Source organism: Macaca mulatta, chromosome 1 (assembly GCF_049350105.2).
Source record: "Macaca mulatta isolate MMU2019108-1 chromosome 1, T2T-MMU8v2.0, whole genome shotgun sequence".
Taxonomy (NCBI): domain Eukaryota; kingdom Metazoa; phylum Chordata; class Mammalia; order Primates; family Cercopithecidae; genus Macaca; species Macaca mulatta.
In genome coordinates this window covers 19,840,432-19,859,727 of record NC_133406.1, presented here as the reverse complement: position 1 = coordinate 19,859,727, position 19,296 = coordinate 19,840,432, and the positions used below count along the sequence as shown (strand labels likewise).

Below are 19,296 nucleotides of genomic sequence, written 5' to 3'. Positions count from 1 at the left end.
ACCCCCAAGTGGGAAAAGTGCCTTGCCTAGAACTATGCAACCTGCTGCCTCTTCCTAGGAATACTATTTTTTTCTCTTGCTGGTCTTTTGTTTGACAGATGCACTTCAAATTAACCTGTTAAATTAGGCCATGTTCTTTGAGTTTTGTTTCCAATTCACACCAACAAGAATTCTTCCACTGTTTTTGAAAAATTATTGACCATATAAGCGTGACAAAAAAACTATAAATGGGGTGTGGTGGTTCATGCCAGTAATCCCAATGCTTTGGGAGGCTGAGGTGGAAGGATCGCTTGAGGCCAGGAGTTCGAGACCAGCCTGGGCAACATAATGAGACCCTGTCTCTGCAAAATAAAAAACCCTACAAACGTGAGGATGCAAACCAGTTGTTTAGTACTCAGCCCTTCACATATTGTTGGAGCCACTGATTTTATTTAAAATATGTAATTCTCAAAATTTAAAATTCAAATTTCATAAAATCTCCAGTCTTGATAACCTGGAAAGTCAGGTGACACTGTCTATAAATCAGCCAGAGCAAATAACTCACTGTTTGTCACCTTCAGACACCGTGTGTTTCCCTATCACAGCCAGTCCTTCCTGGACCTCTGACGGTATTTCAGTTTTTGATCCCTGAATTATAGCAAACAGAAGCAAATTCTGATAACAATGTTTGTCACCATTAAAAATAAGCTTTTAGAGACAGTCACACTCTCTGTAAAGGAATTTTTAAGTATTTTTACAAAATGTATGGATTCTCCACAGTTTGATCCACTTACTCTGCTTGGCTAATAAGGATGTGAAATGGGCCCTATGTCATTAGTAAAAGATATAAATTCATTCTTCTCCAGACCTTAGTTAATAGTTGTGTAGATAAGGATAAGTTTCCAACTGCCGGGTGGTAATGATATGCATGCTGAAGGCACACGTGTCAGAAAACCAAACAATTTCAAGACTGCCTGCACGCTTTCAGCTGGTAAGTTATGCATATTGTCGATTTAACCAAGACTGAGCCAAAGAGAATTTCTTGAACATTCTCACTTTTCTTTGGCACATCAAAAGGCAACAAATGCCATTTTCTCCAGTGTTTACATGTCCAGTATATTTTTTTTAAAAAGACCAATTCTCCATCTATATGCCAAGCATGAAATAAAAAGCATAAATATGGTCCAGGCTAAGTCACCTGGGTGGGGACCATCCAAGAGAGCGTTTGACGTTTCCCTGCATGGAAAGTTTCTGCCACCAATAGCACTGTACTGTGATTATCTCAGATACTAAGATTCAAGAAAAATGGAAATATTTGTGGAAGAGGTGACCTCTCCCTCACCACCACATTGTCTGTTTTCCCTTTTCTACCAAAGTAAAAGACTTTAAACAGCAAGCACTTAAAATAGCTTTTAGCCTTGCTTTAGTATAAGGTCCAAGATACCACATGGTTTGGCCATTGGAAGAAAGCTGAAACATGGGCCTTCGTGGGTGTTAAAATTCAAGTAGCCTTTCTAGCACTTTTCTCATACGTTCTTTAAAACAACAAACGATGGACTTTCCCATGTGACAGTTTCAGGTGATCTCCCTTTGTGAATGAAGGACCACTTCAGAGTTTGGGGGAAACGCCAAGATCTTAGTGACTTACCAGGGAGCAAGGGTAGAACCCAGAGCCCCTCTTCGCTTTTCCATCTGGACACTGAAACTGAAGCCTATGAAGTAGACCCAACAATGAGGCAGTGCATACCAGGTTCTCCAAGGCCACCCCAGCCCAGACTCAGAAAGAGTCCTGATCAGCGTGACTCCATTTCAGCTCAGACACTGCCCTCCCAGTCTGTACTTCCCTTAATCACCACATCCTCACGCTGGACACTGTATCGGGATGCGAGGCAGGGAACTTATTCACAGCTCCAAAGGGGCCTGGTACCCTATTTGGATCTCCCAAAGGGTACTTACTTATTTTCTCCACTCTTTGAGATTTTTGCTTAATTTCAAATTTCCGAAATATACCATACATGAACATTAAAAACCGTGCACACACATTACTTACACTCATACGCACTCTCTCACCCTCACATACACTCACATTTATTCACATGTCCTCTAGGCCACACACATGAACACGCACACACACAGATGCCCCAGTACGTTTGTACACACATAGCAGAGGCTCACTCGCAGAGCTTACATGAGAACAAGAGAACACGCCTTTCTAGCCTCACACTACTCAGCACTAGAATCTACTGGTCCAGCAATACTAGTCTAATTACAATGCCGTAAACTTACCCTGCAAACCAGGGTTGGCCAGTCTCTGTTTTTTGTGGATGAATCCTCCAAATGATTTCATTCATCTTTCAAAGCTCAGCTCCAATCCAATCTCCCTCATAAAGTCTCCCTCAACTACTATTAATACCTCACCTCTATGAAAGGCAGGGTGGCCAGTGGAATGCAGCTCACAAGCGAAATTGGGGACCCACTGCTAGAGCCCGGTGCCTTCCTGTCTGCAGCCTGGAGGCGGCTTTGGCTGGCTCCCTGAGTCTCCCAGCCCTTGGCACGGAACAGGCCCTTCGTCAACAATGAACCTTCTCATTGACTCTTAGGAAGCTGTGACTTTATTCTGTAGTGATGGAAATTCAGTGGACATTTCTAAGAAGATTAACCCTGGGAGCTAAGTGATGAGAACTTATGAACACAAAGAAGGAAGAAAAGTCACTGACGTCTACTTGAGTGGGGGGAGGGGGGAGGGGAGAGGGTGGAGGGTGGGAGGAAGGAGAGCAGAAGACAAGATAACTATTGGGTACTGGGCTTGATACCTGGGTAATGAAACAATATGTACAACAAACTCCTGCGACACGTCTCTACCTATGTAACACATCTCTACCTACGTAACACGTCTTAACCTATGTGACACGTCTTAACCTATGTGACATGTCTTTACCTATGTGACACGTCTTTACCTATGTGACATGTCTTTACCTATGTTACCTATTTAACAAATAAAAGTTAAAAAAAAAAGAAAAGAAAACTGCAGAACACTGCTGGAAGAAATATAAAAAAAAATTGTAAAAGATGAACACAATCGAATCTGTGTCATAGGAAAACCAAGTTTGGCGGTGGGGTGGGAGGGGCTAGATTCGAAGGGAGAAAAGCTAGAGGCAGGGAGACGGACAGTCATTACATTTCTGTATGGGTTCAGTTTGTCAGCAGGCTCACTAGCTGCTAGTTCCAGAAGATGCCTGAGACCCCATGTAGTCCAATCTTCTCCGCTTATAGCTGTGAAAACTGAGGTGGGGAGAAGAGAAAACACAGCATGTTCTAGCAAAAAGTCAACAAAGGCATGTAGCAAAACCAGACCTTTGCTACCCAACCTCAAGGCACATATGCCACAGTGGAGGATCAAGGCAGAGACACAGGCAGCAGAAAGATCCAGAACAGAACAGGACCTAATTACTTCCAACATGAGTGACAAAGAACATAAACCCCAGAGGAGTTGCAGCGAGGGAAGCATGTGCACGAGCTGAGAGACACGGAGTGGAATTTGTACTGGAAAATGCATGTCCAGGAATTGTGAGTAGGCTTTGGGGGACCCCTCGGGAGTCCACCCAATTGACGGAAGAGAGCTAACATGGGATAATACATGTGGTTGGACACATGGGATGCAGGAGGGAGAGCTCATGGAGGGCACTGAACCTCAAGCTAATGAATCTGGATCAGACTTAATTGGCAAAATATAGTCAGTGCGACTGTACCGGACCAATCTGGCTCAATTTGTTTTTGTTTTTTTGTTTTGTTTTTTTTGTTTTGTTTTGAGACAGGTTTCTGCTCTGTCGCCAGGCTGGAATGCAATGGCACAATCTCGGCTCACTGCAACCTCTGCCTCCTGGGTTCAAGCGAGTCTCCTGCCTCGCCTCCCGAGTAGCTGGGATTACAGGCATGCGCCACCACGCCCAGCTAATTTTTGTATTTTTAGTAGAGACAGGATTTCACCATGTTGGCCAGGCTGGTCTCGAACTCCCGACCTCAAGTGATCCACCCACCTCACCTCCCAAAGTGCTGGGATTGCAGGCATGAGCCACTGTGCTCCACCCAGCTCAACTTTTATGTAATTAAGTTGCGAGTTGTTTTTCAGTCATCATGGACTCCCAGGTTGAAGGTCATATGACCTGAGCCTGCCCGGGGGATCCAAGTGTGCAACCACAGTGGGAACGTACGTGCTGGGATGGAGGAGCAGGGACTGAGTTAAGAAGCAGACACTGGATGGCAGGATCCGGGATCCAATCAGATGGAGCTCTGGCATCATCCCATGACAGGAAGCAGTCAAACCATGCCTCCCAGCATCACCTCATTGCAAGACCCAGCCTGGGGAGACAGACTTGAGCATTTCCTACTGTCTCTTTCCCAGTTGAGTCGCAATAAAGCTTTTTCTTTTCTCAAAAGCTGGCACAATGGTATTGGCCTCTATGCGCATTGGACGGCAAGCCCACTGATTGCTAGGTTACAAGTGTTCTTGAAAATAAGAACGGCTGGATTAAATTTGTATCTTAGGAAGACTTCATCAGTCAGCCTTCAGGATGATTTAGAGAGGAGAGTAGAGTTGGAATGGCAGTTTTGAAGCTCATGTAATAAGTCAGTGTATCTATCCTTGTGTATTGAATAATCCCACAACTTAGTGGCTTAAAACAATAATCAGTGACTTGTGTCTCTCAAAGTTTCTGTGGATCAGGAAGTCAGGAGTGACTTGGCAAGGGTAGTCCTGACTCAGTCATGAACTTGGGGCTTCAAGCAAATGTCAGCTCCTGACCTTAAGTGATGCACCTGCCTCGGCCTCCCAAAGTGCTGGGGTTACAGGTGTGAGCCACCTAGCCTCCCAGCTTTATTATCTCCATTTTGTAACAGACAGACACTATTCCAAAAATCTCAGAGCTGAGGAAGCACAACCTTCAGACCAACTCTCAGAAGCAGGGCAGAATGAGAAAGACACAGAACAGTACAACATTTGAATCACGATGAAGGCTTTCCACAGCATCATTCAGGCTCATCCTTCACTAAACCTTCCTACCTGCCTCCTGCCGCATCCCTTCATTTAGAGCTGGGTTCGTGCTGCAGGCAAACATCTACTAGGGCCTGTATGGGAGTAAAGCAGACCTCAGCTAGGGAGGCCAGCAGCAGAAACACTCGACTTTCACTTTGGGTTTCTGTTTGACTCTCGAAAGCCACATCACCAGGCCTGCTGTGCAGCTAGGAGCTATGAAGGTGCAGGGAAAGAGCAAGATCAGGGCGGGGCAGCTCACAGGAAGCCTGTGCTGACCCACATAACTGAATTCTGCCACTTCATGGATACTGTGAAAGAATGCTCCACTTAAAGAGAGTCACTACACAGATACCCTAACCTGTAAAACACAATCATTGGGAACCAATCAGCAAAAAGGTTTTCGTATTTTTTATTGATACATCACAGTTGTACATATTTATGAGGTGTATATGATATTTGGATACCTGTATACAATGTGTAATGATCAAATCGGAGTAATTGGAATACCCCTCACTTCAAACATTTCTTTGTGTTGGGAACACTATATTTTTTTCTTGTAGTTTTTTTTTTAAAAATATACAGTAAGTTATATTGTTTTATTTTGGTTTTGTTTTTTGTTTTTGTTTTTTGAGACAAGGTATCACTCTGTCACCCACGCCGGAGTGCAGTGGTACAATCACGGTTCACTGCATCCTCAACCTCCTGGGCTCAAGCGATCCTCCCACTCCAGTCTCCCAAGTAGCTAGGACTACAGGCATGTGCCACCACACCCAGCTAGTTTTTCTAGAGACCAGGTTTCCCCATGTTGCCCAGGCTGGTCTTGAATTCCTTACCTCAAGTAATTCACCCACCTCAGCCTCCCCAAGTGCTAGGATTATAGGCAGGAGCCACCATGCTTGGCTTACAATAAACTACTATTAAGTATAACTTCTCTACTGTACTATTGAATACTAGAACTTATTTCTTCTATCCAGCTGTATTTTTGTACCCCTTCATCCCTACTTCTCTTCATCCCTACAGCCCCCTTCCCTTCCCAGCCTCTGATAACCACCATTCCACTTCCAAAAAGATTTTTTTAAGGGGATGAAAATAAAAGGTGGGAAAAGATGAGCCCAAATTGGAAAACTGGGATAACAATATCAACATTTAACAAAATAGAATTCAAGTTGAAAAGAATCATAGGTTACTGGCAAAAAGAATCATACAGCCAAAAGATATAATCACCTAAATTCAAAATCATATATCCTCAAAATACATGAAGCAAGGGTAAATCAACAGCTGTGGGTGAAGGCTTCACACACCTTTCTCAAACACTAATGGCTTGAGCAGATAAAAATTATAAGCAAAGATATAGAGTATGCTTGAACTATGAATTATATACAAGACTCAACGTCTAACAAAGAGAAGATACACATTCTTTTCAGGCATATATAGGATGTTTCTAAAAATTGACTATGTACCTCAATGGTTAATTCTAAAGAATCAATTATATACATACATCTGACCACATAACAATAAAATTAGAAATCAGTATCAAATAGGTATCTTTTTGAAATACCATATCCAACTAACCCTGAAATAACATGGGAGTTAGGAACATTGACCCCCCCCCCGCCACTTCTCAGTCAAAAATTCACATATAACTGTTGACTCCCTCCAAAAACTTTACTAATAGCCTACTGTTGACAGGAACATCACTGATCACACAAATAGTTGATTAACATACATTGTGTATATGTATTATATACTGTATTCTTAAAAGAAAGTAAGCTAGAGCAAAGAAAATGTTATTTAGAACATCCTAAGAAAGAGAAAATACATTCCCTACTGATTAAGTGGAAGCAGATCATCATCAAAGTCTTCATCCTCATCGTCTTCACCCTGAGCAGCTGGGGAGGAGGAGGAAGAGGAGGGGTTGGTCTTGCTGCCTCAGGGGTGGCAGAAGCAGAAGAAAACTCCAGGATAAGTGGACCCATGCAATTCAAACCTATGTTGTTTAAGGGTCAACTGTGTCTGGAAACCAATTAACATACTAACAAATATATTTATATTAAAATAAACTAAAAGGAAAATTATAAAATAAATGTTAAAACTTTACCTTTACCTTGAAGACTGTGAATGTTGCAAAAATTTATGTAGATGTCTTAATAATATCTGCCGGGAGGCAGACTGTTGAATGCCACGTGTCATCATGAAACGTTATCAGCCAACTTGGAACATCTTGTACAATAGAAATGATTGGTTTTGATGAGGTTTTTAAGTATTTGACTATGAGGCAACACTTGTGCTGTAAAAATTTCATGATCATCCGGAATGAAAGTTTAGAGATCTTTTATTTATTATTTATTTATTTATTTATTTATTTATTTATTTATTTATTGAGATGGAGTCTCACTCTGTCGCCCAGGCTGGAGTACAGTGGTGCCATCTCGGCTCACTGCAAGCTCTGCCTCCCGGGTTCACATCATTCTCCTGCCTCAGCCTCCCGAGTAGCTGGGACTACAGGTGTCCACCACCGTGCCCAGCTAATTTTTTGTATTTTTTTTTAAGTAGAGATGGGGCTTCACCGTGTTAGCCAGATGGTCTCCATCTCCTGACCTCGTGATCTGCCTTCCTCGGCCTCCCAGTGTTGGGATTACAGGTGTGAGCCACCGTGCCTGGCCGAGATCTTTTTCTTTTTTATAAAACTTTTTTTATAAAAGTTTTTATTGAAAAACTTTTTTTATATATATATAACCACATTGGTGACATTCGGCAGCACTTGTTGCATTGTGGTCAACTTGTATGCCACAGTAACTTTTCTGCAAATGAATTTCAAGGGAGGAGTTTATTTGTAAACCTAATCCCATAATTTTTTGTACTTAAAGAAGAAAGTTCGAGTGAAAGCAGCAGCTCCCTCTGTGACTGCACCTCTCAGTCTTCTCTTGGGGCACTATTTTTATTCAAATTGTTATTTAATGTTGAGTGCATCTTCTCCGGGGCGTCTTTCAGTGGTTCACAAAAAAAGAGATTTTAAGATATATTTCACCATCGGCCAGGCACGGTGGCTCATGCCTGTAATCCCAGCACTTTGGGAGGCCGAAGCGGGTGGATCATTTGAGGTCCGGAGTTCAAGATGAACTCAAGACAGCCTGGCCAACATGGTGAAGCCCCATCTCGACTAAAACTACAAAGCAAAAACGATATACTTCACCATCAATACAGAACCTAACAAATGCTATAAGCCTAGACTTGTTGAGGACATCCGTACTTTCCTCTTGTATAATAAACCTCCCTGGCTACACAACTTGTTCTAATGCTTCCTTCTTCAAATGCTCACCAAGATTTAAACATGTGTCTTTCATTAGTATCTCCTAACAAAGGATTACATTTTAGTCTGTTGCCAAGTTGTTTTCCATATATTATTTCAGCCATTTTTTTTGTATGTCTGTTTTGTAAGCATGAATCTAGTAAATTTTTTAAGCAGAAAATCTAATTCCCTAGTAGGGAAGAAAATGTGTGTTTCCCAAATGTTAGGTGATGTTTTTAGTCTACTGTTATGAAGTGAGAAGACGTGAAAGAAGTTTCTAAATTTGTCATTAAGTGCAGTGAGCCTTTCAAAGTGGTGGATTAAATATTTCCTCACTTTAACCATTGCTGAAGAACTTGTAAAGGTCTGTCCTTTTACGCATGTTCTTGTTTAGCTTCTCAATGTCTTGATGGTTTATGGTACCATTAGCCACTGTCATGGCACAATACACACATAGGAGAGATTAATAGTGGCTGTAAATCCAGTCTTTACATCTTCTTGATGGTTTCAGTGTTGGGGGCTGAATGTTCGCCTGGTCTGATTCGATTGCCATTGTTTTATCTGTTGCCATGGCTGATGAAGAGCTTGCATCAGGAGTAGGGAAAAGGCCATCACTGCTGTTTTCTGCTGGATCAGCTGGCTTGCTTGGTTAGCTTTATTTTCCCTCTGCAGTTTCTTTGCAGGAATCTTTGATGTCTGTTTTGTAAGCATGAATCTAGTAAAACTAGACAGTCTAAATGGACACAGGTAACTGCGTCACACAGAAGCCGTGGAAGGAGTAAAGGAGTGAAAAAATGAGAGCCACAGGCCATCTTCATCCAGGCCCCCAGGATAGCTCTGCATGGCGCCCAACCCCGGGGCCATACACAGCTGATGTGAAGAGAAAGGAAGAGCAGCAGCTGTCACACAGGAAACAGCTAGAACTTAATTTCTTCGCTAGGTAGGATTGAATTTCTAGTATCTCTTTCCATCTCCAGTAGATTGTCATGACTAGTTCTGAGGGACATGTTTGGAGACCAATTCCTCTAAAAATTAGACCAAAGTACCTGTTTAGGACAAAGATAGCAAACATGTCTGATTTTTTTATATATATGAGATATATATTATATATTTATAATTATACATCATATATAACATAGATGTATATATGTCATATATGTGATATATATTATAATTATATATAATATAATATTTTTATATTAATTATATATAATTATATATTTTATTATATATAATTTATAATTATATATAATTATAATATATATCATATATATCTCATATATATATATATAAAAGGCATATGGGTGTAGCCCTGTATCACAGATGCATTATTTAATAGTTTAATTTGAAACTTATTTTTCAAAAAACAAAATAGTCTAAAGAGATAAGGGAAGATTGTGATTTAAAGAGATGCTATGATAGATGACACCATTGTGTAAAAAAAGAAAAAAGATCAGTTCTTAATCATTGTGTTTCATAATTGTGGACACTTTTTTTGACCCAGACATGACGTGGAGGGCTGAATTAATCATGCTTCTTGGCTCAGGGCACATTAATCATCATTGTTCTGCAGAAGATTCCATCCTGGTTTCTAATTTTAATTTATTCATTCCTTTTTAGAGGGGTTTCCCACTCTCATTTTCTTTCCTTCATGGGCAATCATTCCTCATGTTGGATCTATGTCTGTATCCATCTTTTCATTTGTAAACAAACATTTAATTTAAAAACAATATAGTTTATGCATAAACTTTATGTCAATACAAATATTGATATAGTTTATAGGCAAGGATCGGTGGCTACACCTGTAATCTCAGTACTTTGAGAAGCTGAGGAGGGAGGATCGCTTGAAGCCAGGAGTTTGAGACCAGCCTGGGCAACACAGCAAGATAGTATCTCTAAAAAAATCTGTTAAAAATTAGTCAGGCATGGTGGCATGTGCCTGTAGTTCCAACGACTTGGGGAGGTTGAGGTGGGAGGATCACTTTAGCCCAGGAAGTCAAGGCTGCAGTGAACCATGATTGCACTTTAGCCTGGGAGACAGAGCAAGACCCTATCTCAAAAAAAAAAGATAAGAAATATATTCTATAAAACACATACTGTAATTTTGTGTGTGTGCTTTTCAATTTACATAAATAGTAATGTGCTGTAGATGTAATCCTGTTTCCTTTTTTACTCAGCACAATGTTTCTCTGTGTACACCCAGTGTGTGGTTTCACACCACTACATAGGATTCCACAGTGAGTACCCACCACATGGTATACGTTGCTTCACCTAGAAACAGGTGCCTAGGTCTCCCTCAACTCCCCAGTACCAGGACCAAACTGGGATGAACATTCACACATTCATTCCCCTCTAGGACATCTGTGAGAACTTCCCTGGAAGATTTACATATATATCCAGCTCCTGAATACATGCATACATAAATATACATATGAATGAGCTGGACTGCTGAGTCATAAAGTATGGGTATACCTAGACGGAATAACAACCACCATGTTGCCCTCCAGAGTGGCTGCACCAGTCCACCCCATCCCTGCCCCAGCAGTGTAATTAGCCTCCTGGAGCCCCATGCCCAGCTTTCGACTCATGGCCAATCTCATAGGTGTAATGTGATGTTTTGTTGTTTAATTTTTATTTTTCTGATGATAATGAGTTTAAATATCTCTTCTGAAGGCTTGTCAGCACTCCTTTGTGTCTCCTCTCCTGTAAATAGCCTGTTCATATACTTGACACCCTTTTCTTCCATTGGGCTTCTCTGTTTTATGCTGTTGATTTACAGAAGTTCCTTGTACATTCTAGATTTGTGTCCTTCTTTGTTTTGGATATAGCACATATCTTGTCCCAATCTGTCACCACTCTGTGGCATGGCCCTGTAGGTCAGTGGTTCAGAACTTGGCTCTAAAGACCTGAGTTGGAATTCTGCCTGTGCCTGTTACCTATGGGACCCTAGGCAGATTAACCTCTATGCCTCTCACTACCTTATGGTACCCACCTTATGGGGTTGCTAAGAATATTGAATCAGTTGATATTTTAAAGCACCCAGAACAGTGCTTGACACATAGTATATATGAATGTTTGTTAAAGAAGTACAAAATATTAACTCTGTCCTGGGGTCCTTGGTTGAAAAGAACTGCTAAATTCCAATGCCATTAATCAGTATTTAATTTCTGTTTTGTTCTGTTTTGGGGATTCTTTTTAAGTTGTTCTTCTATTAAACTTGTAATCCAGCCTTCCCCATTTGGGTGGGATCCCATCTGGATTCCACTATTACACATGGCTTTAGACATCTGTTTTTATTTTTTGCCACGTAGCAAGTGAGTTTCCTCAACCCCATGCCAGACAGTCTGTTCTTCCCTCAGTGATTGTGGAGCTGCATTTATCATAGCCCCAAACCCACCTGGGCCTGTGTCTGAGCTCAGTGCCGTGGCCGTTGCTGCAGTGTCATTGTCATGCTGTTAATGAATGTGGCTTTAGGGAAAGCGTTAATATCTAGTAGGTCAAGTCTCTCTCTGCTCTTCTTTTTCAAAATAGGTAGCTATATATGGACATTATTCTTCCACATACATTTTAAAATGAGCTTTTCAAATTCCTCAAGAAGTTTGGCATTAATTTTGATTGGTGTAGCGTTAAATTTATACATCAGTTTGGGGAAGAATAGGTATCTTTATAATATTACACTAACCCAGCTGAGAGCTTGAAATGTTCCTCTATTCAGATCTTTTTTAAAATGCCCTTTAAAAGAGTTTAAATTTGTTCTCCATACAGGTCTTAAGTATTCTTTTTTCTTTTTTTTTCTTTGAGATGGAGTTTCACTCTGTCACCCAGGCTACAATGCAGTCACGCAATCTCGGCTCATGCAAACTCTGCTTCCCAGATTCCAAGCGATTCTTCTGCCTCAGCCTCCTGAGTAGCTGGGACTACAGGTATACATCACCATGCCTGGCTAATTTTGTATTTTTAGTAGAGATGGAGTTTCACCATGTTGGCCAGGATGGTTTTGGAATCCTGACCACAAATGATCCGCCCACCTCGGCCTCCCAAAGTGCTGGGATTACAGGTGTGAGCCACCGCGCCCCACCTAGATCTTAAGTATTCTTTAATTTAATTCCTAGGTACAATATAATTTTTATCACTACTGGGAGTCGTCATCTTATTATTATTCTCTTATTGACTTTTGGTGGTAAAGGGAAATGCTATAAATGATTTTTGTAAGTTTTTCTAGTCTTCAATGATTTTATAAACTCCATTTGGTTTTTTCTTATAGATGATCCCATAGTCTGCAAATCATGATATTTTTATCTTTTCACTTCCCACTCTTCTGCTCTTTCCTTTTTACACCTTGCACTGTTGGCTGAGCCCTTCAAGACTATGTTATAGGGCAGTCCTGGACGGAAGAGTGTGGTCTTGCTTTCACACTTAAAGGGAGTGAGGGTCAAACTTGTCCCTTAGCAGCGTATTTGCTCTAAGTTTTCTGATGTATAACCTTTTCTAAGTTAAGGTATTGACTTTCTATCTTTTGTTTCTTCAATTTGTTAAGAGATTTCCCCCACCTTATTATTATCTGGGGACTAAATCTACAATAAGCATCATCAGTGGAAAGAGAGGTTCTTTATGCATACACAAAAGGGGTGCTGTCCAGGTGCCGACCTGGGGGTGGGAGCAGACACTGGAATTACCTGAGCAATTTCTGCCACAGGTGAGTTTATCAGAAACTAACGTGGAAGACTACAGGTACCTGCAAAACCAGACGGTCCACTTTTTAGCCTCAGGCCACCGTTGCTGCCTCAGCTGTGGACATAGCAGTAGTGCCAAGCAAGGACTGGCCCAGCCAGGATCATCCCAGCTCAGGTCCCCTTGGCCTGGCACCCTCTCCTGCAGGCTCAGCCTCCCAAGGATCACGAGGATATTAGGACCTGGGTTCCCTGCATCTGCCAATCGTAGGAAGCTTCATGGGTATTCATCAGGGGGCCCACTTTCTACACGTGATAGAGGACAGGTGCATGGTGTTGGATTTCAGTTCCTGGAAACAGGATATCCTCCCCTCCCTTCTCTGGGCTGCCTGGGTGCAGTGGGCTGTGGACAACAAGGATGGTCAGCAATTTTGTGGGTCTCACACACCGCAAGGGAGCTTCTGCAAAGGGATTTGGTAGAAATATTTCTTGAAGTAAATGGGCCACTGGCAGGGGCTTGACAGTTAACCTGGGAATTTAAGCACTGATGTTACAATCCCAGAGTACAAACCTGGGAGAGCCTGGCTAGACCCTCTCAGCCAGGAGTCAGCAAACGTGTCTGTAAAGGGTCAGAGAGTAAATGTGGAGGCTTTGCAGGCTATATGATCCCTGTCACAACTACTAGACTCTGCCACTGTAAAGCGAAAACACCATAAGCAGGAAGTAAGCACAGATGCTGACAAACCGCACCCACAGCCACAGGCAGTGGGCCAGAGGCGACCCGTTAACCACAGCCAGCTGACACTTCCGGTACAATCCCCTCTTTTTATGCATTCAGAAGTTAAGACCAAGGAGAGGAAAGGGCAGTCAAGCCCTCCAAGTATTCAGTGCTAGGTAACAGTTTCTGGTACACAGAGCCTCAGGCAACAGCACCTTTTTGCTAAGTAATTTCGTGCTTCCTGAGAAATGGAATTCAGCCCCCTCTTGCCCTGGGCAGCAGCTCAAAGTGAAATTAAATTGCTGGGACCTGGAGTGAGTCACCCTGAGTTCAAATTCTGACTTGGTCACAAGTCGCCTAACATTTCTAAACTTCAGTTTCCTTTTCTGTAGAAAATGAACAGAAACTACTTCAGCCATGATTGACTCCAGTACAGAGCAGTAAAGAAAAGCAAGGTCAAGTATGGAAAGCCAAGCAAATAGTAAGTGAATGTCAGACATTGTTTTCTTTCTTTTTTTGAAACGGAGTCTTGCTGTATTACCCAGGCTGGAGTGCAGTGGCACGATCTCAGCTCACTGCAACCTCCATCTCCCAGATTCAAGCAATTCTCCTGCCTCAGTCTCCCGAGTAGCTGGGAATACAGGTGCCCGCCACCACCCCCAGCTAATTTTTGTATTTTTAGTAGAGACAGGGTTTCACCATATTGGCCAGGCTGATCTCGAACTCCTGACCTCAAATGATCCGCTGCCTCATCCTCCTAAAGTTCTGGGATTACAGGAGTGAGCCACTGAGCCCAGTCCAGTCATTGTTTTCAATAGCTCAAAGTTAAACGCTCATGCCTGTTTTCAGGCACCCCAGTAATGTACACCACCCTACCAATACTTCAAAAAAGTCTAAGCTAACACACGTGAACTTACTTTGAAAGCTGTAAAACACCATGTGAGAGAGCATCATGTCCTAATCTTTAATACACTCTTCTCCTTCTGTTCAAATGTCTCCTTCCATGAATATACCACACCCATTCCCTCCTACATTCATTTGTCATGCATTTAGTGAGCACTTTGGAGCCAGAAACCTCTAGGCAGGTTGGAATGTGCATGATCTAGTCCTATTGCTCCGCTCACTTGCAAAGACATCATCAATTCCCTTAAATACTCCAGTCCTGTCTCTCCTCCAGATTCAAGCATTAGTTTTTCCAGGCTGTTGCCTTTTGCCTTCTACTATCTATTGCTATTCTTACCCTTCTGACATTTTCAAGGGCTGGTACCCTGAAAATTGCATGTCTTATACTTTCTTTTTTTTTTTTCTCATTTTTAGTAGAGACCAGGTCTTGCCATGTTCCCCAGGCTGGTCTTGAACTCCTGGCCTTCAGCAATTTCATGTCTTATACTTTCTTTACAGGAAGGTTCTAGTCTAGCTTCTGCCATTGAGAGGCACTGGCAGGTAGCTGATACTTGGAAGATGAAAGCAAAAGACAAAGCATTATTCTTCTCTAACAGCAGTGGGTAGGTGTGTGATCAGATGGCAGAAACAGGGTTTGTAGTGTCTAGGAGAGGTCCTGTGAGTTACCTGCTTTGATTCAGCAGATAGCCTTCCTAGAGGTAGCATCATACAACTCTAGCACTTTCTAATTTCCTCAAATCCAACAGCTATTCTTGACTTTTTTTCCCCCAACATTTCCAACAATTTTGTAAGTACATCATTCTTTATATTAAACCTTTTTTCTACTAAAATAAAGAGTGGTTATACTATTAATGATTATGAGTGCCTCTTTTTTTCAGGAATAAAACCTGCTATAAGCAAACAACTGCCTTTACGATTCTATTCCATTAGTGTCAGGCTTCTTTGCTCCCAAATTAGGTTGTAAAGTCACTGAGCCCAGGGACGATGTCTTATATTCCATGTCCACAGCATCAAGTGTAGGGCTGGGCACGTAGCTGATTAAATAACATGAGGCATCCAGGTGCCCAAGTCTGTCATCTGTCATTCAAAAAATATTCAGTGATCTCTTTCTTAGGTCAGGCTCCCAAGAAACAGACACTCAGGGTGGAGCTTAGCCTGCAGAAAGCTGACTGGGGATCAACACCAGCGGAGGATGAGAAGGAAGCAAGGGTGGGCTGAGGAAGGAGTTCATCTTTGATGCAGCCACAACAAAAGCCACAAATGTCCCCACAGGAAGCCCTGGAGCTAAGATGGCCGTTTAGAGGTGTCCCTTCCCACCTATTGGCAAGGGGTATTTATCCCTCGTTGACCAGTCATTGAATGTGGGCTGCCCCCAGGAAGGGGAGAGGGCCTTAAGTGAGGCTCTTGACCACTGAGGGCAATTCCTAGGAAGAGCTTCAGTTGAAAGCCTTGAGCCACAGCTGTCAGCTACACAGAGTTCCATTAGCTGTGGGAATCAATGTTAAGTCCTGAAAGTGGGTGCTGCATGGCATACCGCAGATTCCACTAGAATCCCAGCTAGGCATCAGGCAGTATACAATAACTAGTAGGTTGAATCATATGAAATTGCTCGTGTTCAACTGGTTTTACCTCTCAAATAGGCAATCGCATATGATTTGATCTAATAACATTACTAAAGTCCGCTATATCTTACAAAATACTTTCATACAAATTACTATATTTGATCCTCATGTCAACCATGTAGGATGGGTGTTCTTATCAGCAGTTTGTTATGTCTGAGAAAGCTAAGGCCCAAAGAGGCCGGGTAATTTACCACACGTCTGGTAATTTTGGAGCTTGTTTTAGACACAGATTCTGACTTCAAATCCAATGGCCTTTTTCTCGCATAATAATACACAGAGAAAAGAAAGTCTGTGGCCTTGAATTTCCTTCTCTCATAAGTTTTACTGCCACATGACCTCAAAATGTGAAAATAACAGACAGGCCAAGCATGCAGCATATCACCCTTTTTCGTAGTTCTAACCAGACTCTCTCAGCCAAAGAAGATTCTATTCCCAGCTGGAAATGCTGTCCTGGAGCAGCAATGGAGACCTTCTCTCATTGGAATTGTCCATGAGGACAAATGCACCCCCCACTTCCGCTATCTGTAGAATCTGCAGTGCGCTTTCCACCTCTGTTATGCCCAAAAGGGAGGCACATTTCCGTGAGGAGGAGAAGAGCCTTCAAACTGCAAAAGTCTGGATCGCGGCCGCTTTAAGAGGTGAATATATACATAACTTCCGATCGCTAAGCAAATGAGCAAACTGCTTCTGATCCTGGTCTTCTCAGCTCCTGGTCCAACAGACTGTGTCTGTCCTGCAGCGGCACTAGAGAAACCACAACAGGTGGAGCAGGATTCTTGGGGAAACCCAACTGCAAAATGCAGGAGCTGTGTGTTGTCAACTGCCCCAGGGTGGAATACACACAACAACCCCCCATCTAGGCAGAGCAGAAAGCACACAAGGGTCTTTGGAAGCAGTTAGTTGCCAGAGGCTGGATAAAGCATTGTTCTGGAGTGCACTGTCTCCACGCAAATGAAAAGCAGTTTTTACACATGCCAGTAGCTTGGGGTTGGGTCTCAGAGGCCAACAATGAATAAGCCTTTGCCTCCATGATGTCATTGCTCCCGATGTGGAATCTCATTGGCTGAAGGGCTTGTCACTCACTCACCATTGCTTTACGGGGATGGAATTCTGTGGAGTCCAAGGTTTTCTCTCATAATGGGAGGCTCCCTGAATCCCTGGTTGAATTTGGCTTCTGTTTTTCTCTCCTACAGCTCAGTTCTGAATTATACACACAGCTTGTGAGTTATCTTGGGTTTTTGTGCATTTTACTTTTATCAGCATATAAAAGCCCCTCAGTTAGTACTCTTTCCAAAACAGTAAATATTTTCTGGACATTAATGCTGCATAACTTTCAGAGAGTCCTGCTGTTGTTTTTTTTACCCCCATTTTGTCCATGAGAAAGGAAAGCCTGGAGCAGAACAACTTCCCAGTCACATTGATTCTAGGGTGAGAACTGTGAGCCTCAGCATACAGATTTTAAAAGCAGAAAGCAAAAACAGGAGCCACACAGGTCTAAGCAGTGGCTCTTCCAGTATTTTCCGGGCTGCTGATCCAACGACTCCCAATTCACATTGTGCATTAACTCTGAGGCCTGCTGCCCCACCCAGTCCTGTGCCCCCGCCAGGGGCCTGTGTGCAGGACAGTATTGTAGGAGAAGCGTGCTTTAGGGCCAGTTGCATGATATGGAGCTAGTTAGTATGCCTGTGTGAACTCCAGCTTCCACACTGTAAAATGAGCCTAATAGGGTCTCCCTGGCAAAGCGGTTGCCAGGACTAGAGGAGATCACATGCCTGAGTCCCTAGCACAAAGTTGGTGCTCAATAAACAGCAGCTGGCTTCAGTGTGGTGTCTGTCCCAGACAAATGCACTTCAGGGATGCTGAAGGTTCCTCCGGTCCGTAACAGGACAGCAGAGAGTGCCCACAGGAGACTGTGGTGAGGTAGCTTCCTGGTGCCGGCCTCGGGCAGAGTGGAGGGCCACTTATCCAGGAACACAGGCTCAGAATTGCCCAGGTGAACATCATAAGCGTCCCCAGGACAGTGGGACCCCACCAGCGTGGAGGTCACACTTCTTACAAAGGTTGTATGTGGAACACGCTGTTTTCCATCCAAGCAACGTGCCAGCCGGAACTTCATTGAGCCAGCAGCCTGGGGAACTGGAGACATTTCTCTTCTCTGGCACATATGGGGGCTCCCTACACTTGAGAGAAGTGGGAAAGGAGTAAAGAAAAACATTCCTGGACTTTGATAACCAAAAAATATACTTCTGTTTCGTGTGGCATTAGGTCTGGACACCAGAAAACCCACCAGGGATATGTGTGCTGGATGTGTACCTTTCATTTAACTTGAGGACAAAATGAGGCAACGTCATTCCAGAGAAGCAACGCAGAGACAAGCCCCAGCCAGGGCCTTTTGGGAGAGGAAGAAGTGGGTGGAGCGGGGGCACTGCCTGGAGGGTGAGGAAGGGGCTCCAAGATCAAACACTGGAGCTCTCCCACTCTCTCTGCCTTTCCCCTCCCTCCGAGCCCCTTACCCAGCCAGCCACCAATACAACTCCCCTGCCAGCCCCCCACCAGCTCATGCCCCACCAAGGAACAAAACAATGCTCACAGATCAGCTCCGATCACACAATCAGGTCAGAAACAGGAAAGCCTGCTAGCTTTTTGCCCAGGGTGAAGGAGAAACAAAGGAGAGAGTGCAGCCCTGGCCCCACGGCTCCATATTCACCACCCATCAGCGCTCAGGGGGCTGAAATGTGCAAATACAGCACCGAGATCTCAGGCTGGGCGGGTACAAACCAGAAGGACAAAGTGACGGCATGTCGTACTCAGCCTCTGAAACTCAGCTGAAAATTCTAGAATGTTCTCTTTAACACAGTCATGTGAATGCTATGAAGGAGCTTTGATAAGGTTCCCAAGTCCTATAATTAGTCATGCTTTGCTGCAAGGCTGTTCTCGATTTACAGCGCTGCTCACACTGAAGCATGCCCTCACATTTGGCACGTGTATATCTGAGTACCTTCTGCCTCTGTAAATGTGTCTCTTAGAGGCTTACTACTTGAGAAGCTTAACTCCTGGCTCAGCAGAGACGCAGAAATGCTGGC

At 43.1% G+C, this 19,296-nt stretch overlaps 1 long non-coding RNA gene across 1 annotated transcript in view; it reads right to left on the bottom strand.

Annotated features, from left to right (window-relative positions):
• LOC144340238 (uncharacterized) overlaps nt 1-2,624 on the bottom strand; it is a 28,215-nt gene extending 25,591 nt beyond the window's left edge. The window contains exon 1 of the long non-coding RNA XR_013416104.1: nt 2,266-2,624. This is a non-coding gene — a long non-coding RNA (uncharacterized LOC144340238). The remainder of the gene's footprint in view (nt 1-2,265) is intronic.
• Nucleotides 2,625-19,296: the final 16,672 nt, after the last annotated feature.